This window comes from Rousettus aegyptiacus, unplaced genomic scaffold, assembly GCF_014176215.1.
Source record: "Rousettus aegyptiacus isolate mRouAeg1 unplaced genomic scaffold, mRouAeg1.p scaffold_m13_p_6, whole genome shotgun sequence".
Classification (NCBI taxonomy): Eukaryota; Metazoa; Chordata; class Mammalia; order Chiroptera; family Pteropodidae; genus Rousettus; species Rousettus aegyptiacus.
In genome coordinates this window covers 72,295,826-72,308,815 of record NW_023416309.1, presented here as the reverse complement: position 1 = coordinate 72,308,815, position 12,990 = coordinate 72,295,826, and the positions used below count along the sequence as shown (strand labels likewise).

At 39.1% G+C, this 12,990-nt stretch overlaps 1 protein-coding gene and 1 pseudogene across 3 annotated transcripts in view; one reads left to right on the top strand and one right to left on the bottom strand.

Moving 5' to 3' along the window:
• NTN1 (netrin 1) overlaps positions 1 to 12,990 on the top strand; it is a 185,148-nt gene that overhangs the window by 20,545 nt on the left and 151,613 nt on the right. The gene's annotated exons all lie outside the window — the stretch shown is intronic.
• Positions 11,479 to 11,596, bottom strand: LOC118604701 (annotated as a pseudogene).

The window sequence follows — 12,990 nt, the reverse complement described above, 5'->3', positions numbered from 1 at the left end:
TATTTTGTTAGAACTTCAGGTGGTTCCCATGTTATATAATACTATATTACATTATATTATTTTCATACATGCTTAAATATGAAATTATGTATAAGAACTTGTCCCTTATTTTAGCCATCAGGCCTAGTAGGAGCTGGAAGTTCGGAATATAAGTGAAGAGGGTGTAAATACTTTCTCAACATCTATAGGTGTTGCTGATGGCCAAGTATTTCTTGATTCCAGGGCCTGTGATCCCTCAAAGGCGGTAGAACAGAGCTCATACTTAGAAAATCGTCTTTAATAAAACTTTTTCCTTTCTTTCTAGTGTTCAGAATCCTGTTGCTTCTCTGGAACATATTGAAAAAAAATTAGGCAGTAGCTTAGAAATGTTGTTAAAGAGAGGAGTTTAATGGCATATCCTGGTCACTGATGTGGTGCTGGTAGGTGCAGCTTATGTATGTCAGCAGCACAGGGCTGTCATTTATCTCTGTTGGCCCCATGGAAGCTGGAGTGAGAGTCTTGCTAGGGTCCTCATTAGCACTTGGTGGGCAGGGAGGCTGCTCCCCGCTCTTTCCAGAGAAGAGAGAGAGCTATGTCAGGGTAAACCTTGTGGGGTGGGTCTCTGCATTTCTAGGCTTTGCCAAGCTCTTCTCTGGCCATACCCAGACTTCTCTCTGACCTCCTCTTCCTGCAGAAAAATGAGATCCTCGGAAAAGTATTTGAGACTTTATGTCCAGAGAAAATATTGGAAAGGCAGTGGGTTGAAATTCAAATGTTCCCTGGAAGGAATCCCCTCATTTTCTGCTCACAGCTGGTATCGATATTTCCTTCTTGAGATGAGTTGTGCTTTTCATTAAGTAAATTTTTTGTCTTGGGATTAAACCAACATTGTATTCTTAATAGACTTTTATGTTTACACTTCAAAAGTCCACTGGGTTGGTATTCGTGTTATCTTGATGGCTTCTAAAGCGTCTGCTGTGCACACTGGCCTCACCAAAATAAATGGCTCTCTAGGGAACTGGATTATAAAACAGCCTTATCTGTCGATGCACAAGTATGGATATATTGTGAGCCAGTATTTTCTTCTTCCTTTTAGAAGTGATAATCGTACCTTGGATTTCTGCAGTGCCTTTCATTAGAGGGAGACTGAAGGTGTAGGAGGGCTTATGAAATGCTCAGAATTTAAGCCTAATACCTGCAGGCAGCCCACAGCATTTTGCCTGTCGTCTGGAAAGACACACATCAGCCCTTGTGGTCTCCACAGCCTCAGAAGGTGTGGCATTGGTTTGGTGGCAGGGGAACTGCAGAGTTTAGAATATTAACCCAAGGCGGTGGTCAGGTTGCATCTTGAAAACAAATGCCCACTAAATGCCAGGAATTGTACTAGGTGTTTTATATGTGTTTTGTTTCAATTAATCAGTTTGCCACAAGGAGCAGAAGCTTTTCAAAAACAGATATTCCTGCCACCAAAGGCAGTTTTTGCACAAACTGAACTAAGTGTGGACAGGTCTACAGGGTACATCTTGGCTTATTCAGTGACACCATTGTATACACAGAGAGCAGGGAGTATCAGCAATGATTGTTTTGAAGGCCGATCACATTAAAGACGTGTCCTATTATTACCAGCTCTAAGGCACAGTTCTGAATAGCACCTGACGTAAGTGAACTGCCTGGGACAGTCCTCTGGACACAAGTCTCTTTGCCTCTGTATTGTCTCCTTTCCAGAGTTGTAACTTGTGTAGCACAACATAGTTCGGTATTGCATTCCCCTATTATTATTTCAAAAATGTGTCCCTATCGTAAACTCAGATTTTAATTGACCTTAGAAACATTGTATAATTTATGTGAATTTCCCCCCTGTCAGAAGGCAGAGATCCAATACAGTTGTCCTTTGCCTGTAGAGATAATGTTCTCTTTCCATCCTCAGCTCCTGGGAGTTCTTAGCTAGGTGTGTGTTCAGCCCTAGCTACATTAGTTTGTGTTGTTTCTACCCTCTGACAGAGAGAAGGGACTGTGGTCCTGCAATGGATGAGATGCAGAATGCCTCTCCTGTGAGTCTTTCCCTCCTAACACCTAAGTATCTGCCCCAAGCCTTCTTTACAAGGGACATTGCAATCAGAAGTGTCCTCTGATACTCAAAACAAGCGAAGATGTCATCTAAGGGGACAGGTGTACAGGAGTACAACCAAGGAAAGGAGAATTGTGCTCTGCCTTTACCTATGTTAGGGTCATTCCTGGAGAGCACTGACTCTTTTGCCATCAGGTTTAGCATAGTAGCTACAGTTAAGTTGAAATGAATTTATGTTGCAGTGCATTTGTGCATGTAAAGATCCAGAAGAATGATATCTCTGCAGATGTGTTAGACTTCCGGGTTATTTAAAGGGGTGGCTTTTCAAAAGTCAAAGGATATTTGTTGGGTGAGAACCTTGAAAGGCAGAAAGTAACATTCTAGTACATTACATTAACTGATAACTAACGAATCTTCCCAACTCAGCTAGTGCCTGGAAGAAGACGCTGGAAATCTGTTTCTGTGGAGGGATTCAAGACTAGCCTTTTTGAAGTCTCAGCCCTCTTCAGATGGTTAAGTTTTAGTTTGGGGCCTATCCATGCCCCCTCCTGGCTGGTGCTATTGCTAGACTTTCCCCTCAGTCCTTTTCTGCCTACAGATGAGAGATTATTGGTTTTCATGTCCAATTTTCACACATTCCAGAGGCTCCACACCTAAGTTAGACAATTTGTAGGACCACAGGGACCTTTAAAGGGGCTGGATTTGAATAACTGAGTCCTAGGTGACAAGGATATGAGTTATGCCCCTTAGTTTTCTTGGGGGCCTATATGTTGTCCTGCATTCCATATGGGGTCCCAGAGCGGTAGACACTTCCTGCTTGCTTGGTCACTAGTGTCAGTGCTTCTGATTTCATTTGTTCCTGCTTGGAGTGGCTGTGGTGAGTACTTAGCAAATGTACCACCACCGCCCCATTCTGAAACTAGGGCAGACATTGCTAATCAATCACAGCATTCATTTCTCCTAAGTGCAGAAATGGTCTTAGGGTATTGGGGTCCTTCTCAATATAATACTTGAGGCAGCCATTATTACTTAGTCAAAATTAGCCTAAGAGATGAAAGCCATATGCCATTTTCAGTCCTAGAAGACCCCCTGCTGCCCCAGCATGCAGACATGGACGTACCCTGTAAGTGAATGTTTCTGGAGTGTTTAGTGGTCGGGTGGCTCTGTCGGTTCTGGGCTGTAAAGAAGTGTGAAGTGGATGCCCTCCCCATAGGTAGAATACACTCTCATTGGGGAGGTTGTACGTGTGAAAAAGTGAATGCTTGTACACTCGTACTAATCATAACACGGACGGGCCCCCAAAGTGAAGAACTTTGCTAAAAGCTGGGGACACTGGAAGGTGCCGAGGGTCTTGAAGCTGGTTTTGGATTTGACTCCTGGATCATGAAAGGACTGGCGTGTAATCCACTTAACGTTTTCCTCCTGTGTTTGTTCTGTCATGGTGTTTTTGTTTTCTTCCATGCCAAGATTGTTTAGAGACCACAATTCTCTGCAACGAGTAGTCTTCTTGGGAGTGTCAGCCCTGAAGTTCCCATGCAGATCCTTTGGACTGGGAGAACTCCAAAACTGCCTTGGTTTTTGAAACATAAGCTCACTACTGCCCCAAAATGTGAAGGAGATTACACCCCAACCTGGGTCACTCCTTCGCACCCACATGGGGCTTCCTGGGGGCTTGCCCAAGTTGGGGTGAAATTCTTCCCACCTGAAAAGTTGGCCCTTGACCCCAAACCGTGTCTTTGTGGCATTGAGAAATGAGGACTCTGCACAGGCCACTTCCCTCAGCACTCTGCTTACATTTGGGCCCGGTGCAGAAAGTGCTGAACAATAACAGCTCAACCCCAGCATGAAAAAGGAAACACATTGTGTTTACAGATACAGAATTTGGCATCTGAAACATGAAAGTACCTTTGGGTTGGGCGCCCCAGGGCAGGGCTGTTGGACACCGGCCCCCCTGCTCTGAGTCCTGCGGCCAACTTGTTTCCTTTGCCTGAAGCCAGACCTCAGAGGTGGGCAGGTTGATCTCAGCCAACTCTTTATTCCCAGACCCAGCCCTGTCTCACTTCATGCATGGCCCAGGCCCGGAGAGAATTCATGGTGAGAAAGTGCTCGGCCTTCCCAGCTGCCATGAGGGAGGAAATTGCTTTTCACTCCAATCCATAGAAATCAATCCTTCTTAAACCAGATTTTTGGGCAGATTTTCTGTCATGATACTCAGAAATGCTAGGGAAGAATGGACTGGGCATTCCCCTGTATTTCTTGCCCTAGTTTATTGTTGGAAGCAGGGTTTGAGAGTTTTTTTTTTTTTTTTTTTTTTTTAAATCAAAGGTTTCTGCAGAGGAATATGATCCAGGGAAAGTGAAAAGCAAGTTCAGATTTTCCTGATCCATAGAAAATATTTAGTTCTAAAATCAAGATCAGAAAGCACAGGATTTTATTTAATAATATATGAAATATCAAGATTTGTGTATTAGGGCTCACGGTTGAGAGTTAGTTCATCTCCAGTTTCAGACTGCCTGGGGTTAAGTCCGGCTACATCCGCAGTGCGTGAGGTTGGGCATGTGGTTTGAGCTCTCCGGGCCTTCAGTGTGGTAGTGTCCTGGGGGCTCCGCTTAAGACCACGTTGGTATATGAGCCAGGATGGGGAATGGGAAGCCTTCACGTTTTGTTAGGGATGGGGCTCAGAGGAGGGCATAGGAAGGATGCCCAGAGGCAAAGTGTTCATCCTAGACTTTGGGCTTTTGTCGGCACACATTTCCATAGCCCTCACTATTGCCTGTTCTGAACACTTCACTGTCCTTACAATGCCCTTGTGAGGTGGGTTCTGTTATTAATATTAAGTAAACTTTTTTATCGAAGTATAACATGCATACAGAAAAGTTCATGGATCATAACTATACAGCTCGAAGACTCCTTACCATGTGGCCACACCTGAATCAAGAACATACCAGCACCCCAGAAGCTGCCTTGTGCCTTGTGCCCCCTTCTAGTCACCACACCCCCTCCCCACCATACATTGGTTTTGACTATTTTTGAAATTTAAATTGGATTGTGTTCTGGCTTCTTTTGCTCAGTAGTACATTTGTGGTATTTATCCATGGGTAGTTGTATTTTTATTAGTTGTCATTGCTTTATAGTGTTCTGTGATGTACCTGTATACATTTATTTATATGTTCCATTTGGGTCATTTGCAGATTTTAGCTATTAAAAATAATGCTGCTGTGACTATACTTGTCCATGTCTTTTGATGCTCATATGGATGCACTTCTTTGGGTATGTTTCTAGAAGTGGAATCACTGGATCCTAGGATAGATATTTGTTCAGCTATAGTAGATTATGGGTATACATTGGTTATGCATTATGTAGAAAGATTTGTACACCATTTTATAGGTGAAGAAATAGGGGTACATGGAGGATACATAACTTGCCTGTCTTGCTTTTTCACCATGGTACCTGGTTGCCTCTCATCTTTAATCTGTATATGCCCTGTCAAAGAAAACTGTTTAGACTGGGGGTGGCGTTGGGGGTGGGGGGTGGGGCAGGTGACTTTGGGAAAGTTCTTTTACTTCTCTGTGCCTCATTTTTCTTTTCTGTAAAATGAGGAGGTGGGCCACGAAGATCACCTTCAGATCTGATATTCTGTGTTGCAGTGGAACGCGCCTCCTTCCTGAGGACTTTTCCAGTCTCATGACCCAGTCCCCTCCCGGCTCATTTCAACTAGAAGCAGTTTTACGACTTGACTGATATATGTCCTACCCCCTCCATTCCATTGCGGTTCTCTCAAAAGTCTGCTCAGGCTCTGATTGGGGGAGCTCACTTAGGCCTGCCTTCCAGCACTATTGGGAATCTCCCCACCTCTCACTCACCAGCTCTGCCATTCGGGGAGGGGAAGACATGGAACCTGTTCCTTCGTCGCCCTCTGGCATGTCAGCCAGCTAGTCTTCTCTCTTCAGATAATGCATGTTCAGCTGGATGGATGCTCATAAAGTTCACTCATCTGTTAACTAGCTCAGTCATCAAGAAATAAAACATTTCCATAAGGCCCTCTTATGTCCTTCCTCCACTGTAACTGCCATTTTCACTTCTAACACCATAGATTTTGTTTTGCTGGTTCTTGAACTTCATATAAATGAAGTCATAGTGTATCTTCTCTTTAATACCTTGCTTCTTTTGCTCACCATTATTTCCTTGTAAAGAATCTTAAATGTAACTTATCCTATAGTCTTTTTGATGGATAATCTCAGCTTTTGGGTGGGAGGGACTGATCCTCCTGCTTATTTTGTCTGCTGACCTTCACTCATGGTCAATGATTTCTTTGTGTGTTTTGTACTGTCTGACTACGAGCTTATCTTTATTTGGGATGTTGTGGAAATCCCACTGGTCTTAGTTCTGATGTTTCTATCAAGTGATTTTGCATTGATTGTGGCAGACATCCTAGAGTTACCATTGGCTTGGGACTGATTTTCCCATTTATTAATCATCTTGAAATTCTTGTATCAAATGAGGAGTATGCATTTTGCTTCTAATCTCTAGCAGATCTGAGGTTTCATTTTCCTACTGAAGACTTTTTCTTCCTTTACTCCAGAGTTTTGGGTAGAGCTGAACTTTTGCTGTCACCTTAGGTTGCTGGACAAAGATTTTTAGTCCCCCTGTCACTGAGGGTACATTTGGAGGTCTAGGCTTTTTGTTACCTGGATTATTGCTACAGCTTCTGACTGGGCTTCCTGCCTCTACCCTTGTCCTCCAACTTCACAGTCTGTTCTTACCGGTAGTTCTTTCTGCCCAGATATTGGAATAGATGGCTTTCTCAGCTCCTTTAAGTCTTTGATCAGTTGTCATTTCTCAGTGCAACAACCTGCCTTGACTGTCAGATTTAAAAATATTCTTAAACAGCTTTCTCAGTTGTCTCTGTCTGTCTCTCTTTCTCTTTCTCTCTTTCACAGTCATACACACAGACACACCACACACATCTCTCTCTCTCTCTCTCTCTCTCTCTCTCTCTCTCTCTCTCTCTCACACACACACACACACACACACAGAGTCACACTCATGATCACCTTTATCATACTCAATTTTCTTTTTACTCATAATACTTATCACCTAACATACTATTTCATTTTTATTTGTTATGTTTATTAACTGTCTTCCCATCCTCTGACTTGTTCCATTCTAACACTTGTTAGAATGTAAATTTATGTAAAAGGAGGAATTTTTGTCTGTTTTCTTCACAGGAGGCCTGGCATATAGTAGATGCTCATGAAATATTTGTTAAAGAAAAGAATGAAGGGTTTCATTTCTAACTCCTGGCCTTGTAAGAACCAAGGCCTCACCTTATGTTTGTGTGTGAGTACTAAAACCTAAACTCATAGCCATTAAGACTTATTTCCAGATCACTCAATCTTTCTTTACCCTTATCTCCAACCTGCCTCTCTTCCCCGCTCATTCACACATCATGATCACTATGGCCTCAATATTTCTTTTAATACTTTGGCTTTCAGATTATTTTCCTTAGCACCTGGGGATTTCCTTTCATTTATTGTGAGAGCTGCTACACATTAACTATTTTTTAAAATTACATTTCATCTACTATTTTTAGATTTTGTAGTAATGGGGGTTCTGCATTAGCTCAGTCTACTTTGTTGCCAGAACTCAAAGTCATATATTTTAATATTTCATCCATCTGGAATTAATTGTGATGTATGGTGTGAGGTAAGGATCTCCATTGTTTTCATTAAATATTTAGCCTCTTAGTTAATGACAGTTATTGAAAAAAAATTATTCACACTGATTTGAGATGCCACATATATTAAATGCTTAAGTATTATATAAACTTGGATCTTTTTTTCTGTAATTTCCATTTTCTTTCTCTGATCTATTTTCTTGCTATTTCTTATCTGTTTGGATAGTATACGTCAAAATCTGGTGGGTTCAGTATTTACTCATTTATTCCTTTTTATTGGTTCTTTTTCAGTTGTCCTCTTTGCTATATTTATTTATTCATAGGCTTTAGATAAGTTTGTTAAGTTTCAATACAAATAGCATTGGTAATTTGATGGCAGTATTGTTAAACTTGGTGATCATTGATAATCTTACACTTTTTGGATTGTAATTGTATCGATACAACTGTTGTACTTAATGGTTTGATTGTTTAAATGTTTCCATTATGATTTTTAAGATATCGAAAAGGTAGGATGTAAGTGTGGATAAAAATCACAGATAGTTTGTTCCTCTTTGGTTCTTCCAGATAATTTTTAAAAACAACCTTATTGAGGTATAATTGAAATTCAATAAATTGCACATATTTAAAGAGTATTATTTGGTAAGTTTGACATTTGTATATGCCTATGACAGCATTGCCACAATAAAAATAAAGAACATATCCATCAGCCCCAAATGTTTTTTCATGCTTCTTGGTAATTCCTCTCCCACCTCCTGCCCCTTTCCACCATTGTACTTTTTGTCATTTTGTATTAGTTTGCCTTTTCTATTTTTTTTACATAAATGGAATCATTTAGTATATATTGTTTTTTGTCTGGTTTCTTTCAGTTTGCTTGATTATTTTGAGAGTCATTCATGATGTTATGTGTCAGTAGTTCATTCCTTTTTATTGCTGGTAGTATTTCATTGAATGGATATACCACAATTTACCCACTCACCTGCTTATGGGCATTTAGGTTGTTTCTAGTGTTTAGCTATTACAAATAGAGCAGCTATGAACATTTCCATATATGTTTTTACATGGACATGTGCTTTTATCTCTCTTGGGTCAATACCTAAGCATGGAATGAGTGATGATATGGTGTTTGTACCACTTTACATTCATACTAGCAGTGTATGAAAGTGTTTCTCCAATTCCAGTTTCTCACCAGCATTTGATAAGGTCGGTCTTTTTAATTTTAGTTATTCCAAGAAGTATATACAATTTTAAGTCTTACAGTCCAGAAGCATTGAACATGTCCATTTATTCATGTCTTCTTTTATCCCCTTTGTAGAGTATATAGATTTCTTTATATTAGGGTCGCACTTAAAAAATTATTTTTGTGTATTTATAATTTTGATTGCTATTATGAAAGGGATATTTTTTCTTCTCATTTTATTTTTAACTAGATATTCCTGACGTGTAGGAAAGCTGTAGATTTTTATGTACTTTGTAACTTACAACTTTACTGAACTCTTTTAAATTAATTCTCATAGCGTTTCAGTTAATTCTCTTTTCTCGGACTTTTCCATGTTCTGCTGTAATCCACAGATCATGACTATTTTAGATCTTCTTTTTCATTATTTGTACTTTTATTTTTCTTGGCTTACTGCATTGGATAGAACTTCAAAGTAATGGTTATAATAATGGTAAGATAAACCCTTGTGTTGATCCTGACTTGAGTGACAATGTTCAGGAGTCTCATCATTAAGTATGTTGTGGGTTACTAGTGTCAGATAGATACTCTTTATTGTTGTGCTTAGTGGGGTGACCTCCATTCCTGGTTTAATGGGAGGTATGCTCCTTTTGTTTTTGATGTTTTAAATCAAGACTGTGTGCAATGTTAATCCTTTGGATATCAATCAAAATGATCATACAGTACCTTTTCATTGACTATTAATATTGTGAATTGATTTCCTAAATTTTTAAATAGTTTTGTTAAAATATAATTCACAAAGCATACAATTAACTCATTTAAAGTGTGCAATTCAGTGGTTTCTATAATGTTCAGAAGGGTATAACCATCACTAAAATTAATCCCACAACGTTTTTTTCATCTCTAAAAGAAGCCTTGTACTCATTAGCAGTCACTTCCCATTCCCTCCCTCGAACCACCACCCAAGCTCTAGGCAACCACTAATCTACTTTCGATGCCCATGGATTTGCCTATTATGGACGTTTTATATAAATAGAATCATACAATATGTGGCCTTTTGTGACTGATTTCTTTCAATTAGCTTAATGTTTTCATGGTTCATCCATATTGTAGCACATGTCAGTACTTCATTCTTTGTATGGCTAAATAATATTCCATGGTATGAATATGCCACATTTCATTTATTTATTCATCAGTCGGTGGACATTTTCTACTTTTTGGCTCCTACAAACATTGATGTACAGATTTTTGTGTGGTTATGTGTTTTTATTTCTCTTGGATTTATACCTAGGAGTGGAATTGCTGGGTCATATGGTAACTCTATGTTTAACCTTTGAGGAACTGCCAGACTGTTTTCCAGCACAGCTGCACCATTTTACATTCCCACTGGCAACATAAGGGGATTCCAATTTTCTCCATATCCTCGTCAGTACTTATTCTCCGTCTTTTTGATTATAGCCATTCTGGTGGGTATGAAGTGGTATCTCATTGTGGTTTTGTGATTTTCTAAGTTTAAACTATACTAGCATTCTTGGAATAAAGTCTATTTGGTGATGTTATTCTTTGCTAATATTTTGTTTTTGATTTTCATGTCTCTTGAAAAGTGAGATTTTTTTTTTTCTCTTCATATTGCCTTTTGTATCAGGGCTGTTCTAACCTTACAAAATGAAGTGAGAAGTTTCCATTCTTTTCTATGCTCTGGAATAATTTAAATAGCATGAGAAATATTGGTTCCTTGAAGATTTGTTAGAATTAGCCTATCTGGGCCCTGCGCCATTTTTGAAAATAGTTATTTGATAACCATTTCAATTTCTTCCATGCTTGTATGTTTATTCAGGAATTTTTCAACTGCTTTTTGAGTCAAACCTGGTAATTTCTTTTCCAAGAAAATAATCATTTACCCAGATTTTCATTTTTAAAGCATAGTTGTATATAATGATCACTAAAAATGTTTTAAAAATCTCCATATGTGCCTCTATCACCTTTCTGATTTCTAACAGCAAATATTTATTTTCTAGATTTGTTTATTTTCTTGACGTTTTTTAAAGTAATGATAATAACACCTGATAATATCTATTGACCACTCAGTGTATGCCAGGCCCTGTGCTAACTACTTTGTGTGCACTAATTTTTAAAATCTTTATAACTCTGTGAGTTGAACACTGTTATTCCCATTTTACAGGTGTTTGAGAAGTTTAGAAATTTAACTTGCCTGATGTCACACAGCTACAAAGCCCAGGGTTGTAATTCCAGAGATCTGTCTGCTCTCAGAGCTGGGGCTCTTATTTACTATTTTAGCCTGTCACTTATTTTTGAACATTTTTTTATTGTTTCTCATTTTCTAATTTCTGTTTTACCTTTATTGATTTCTTATTTAGGCTTTTGTGGTCCTCCTAATATTTTTAGTTGAATGCTCAGTTCAACTAATACCATGATTTTCTTATCCCTGTTTAACAATAATGCCATTTCAGGCACTGACTCTTCCTTTCTAGAGTAGCTTTGACCGCTTCCCATTAGTTTTGATTTGCACTGCTCTCATTGTCACTGTTTTAATTTTTATTTATTCATTTTATTTTTTTATGCCTACAGCACTTGGTCTTCCTAGGTGGTCACCCATCCAAGTACTAACCAGGCCCGACTCTGCTTAGCTTCTGAGATCAGACGGGATTGGTATGTTTAGGGTGGCATGGCTGTAGACACATTGTCATTGTTTTTAAAACAAGTGCACCATTGACATTCTTTTTGCTTCTGGAGTTATATTTTGTTATTAATTTCCAATTTTATTATATTGCAGCTGGTACAGCTTTTTAAAAAATAATCTTATGTGTCTATGTAAGATTACTTTTGTTGCTATTCCATGGGAACTGATAGAGAATTCTGTTTTTAAGGGTATAGGCATCAATATATTTATTAAATCAATCTTATTAATTATAGTCTTCAGATGCTTTATCTCCTTATTTTTAGTTTTGCCTACTTGGAGCAAAAACACAATATTAATGGTAGATTCTCACAGTATTTAACAAATTCAGTGACCAAGTCATTCAGTCTTGTCAAAATTAAGAGATGTGCAAAAGCATATAAGGCAAATGAACACCATAAAAAGCAGGGGTCACAAAATAATATCTGAAGTGTACATTTATACTGATACCAGAACAAATTATACTGATACCAGAACAAATTATTCACTGTATCATGAACTCGAATAGATATCTTTTGGTCCTTGGTCTCCTCCTTGGTCAAAGAGGGGGTTGAACAGATGATTTATCGGTCCCTTCCAGCATTCCCATTCCATGATGATGGTTTTGGGGTTCCCTACTAAGTGGTGCCAGGGAGGGAATTAACTGGGAACAAGTATTAGGCGCAAAGAAAAGGACGGGATGACTCCTAACTGAATTGTGAGCGCAGTTTGAGCTGACAGCTGGGGGAGTGGGGGTGCCTGAGTTTATTGCTTTGGCTCAATCTTTCCTTACATGAGCATCTGCCTCATTGCCTTTTGGCATGGCAAATGAGATTTGCTGAAATAGAAGTCAGTCTGCAAAGACAAGATGGTGAGGCCACAAGAACTCACTGACATAGTGTGCCACCTCCTGTATGAAATTTGACCCCTAATGGCTTCATTTGGCTCTGGAATATGCTACCACCACCCGCCAGGAGCTCTCGGCTCTCTGAAAGAGCATTTCCATAGGTGGCTTCTTATAGAACAGGTTATTCAGCTCCATGCCTGCCTCTATTTCTCCTCATTCTTCTGTTAAGATTATTAAATGCATGGAAGAAAGAGGGGATACTAAAGAGAGGCATGTATTTCACAGGACATCAGAACAATGAGAAAGGCTGAAAATTAATGAGCTAAATATCTAATTTAAGAAGTTAGAAAAAAAATGAATGGAATAATCTAGAAAAAGGGGGGGGGGATAAAAATAAGGGCCAAAGTCAGTGAACTAGAAAATAAATATTCAACAGAGAGGATCAACCAAAGCCAAAAGCTGGTTGTTTGGAAAGACTAATAACAAATATATGGAAAGATTGGTCAGGAAGAAAGAAGAAAAGGCACAAATAAACAGCATTAGGAATGAAAAAAAGACATAACTTGAG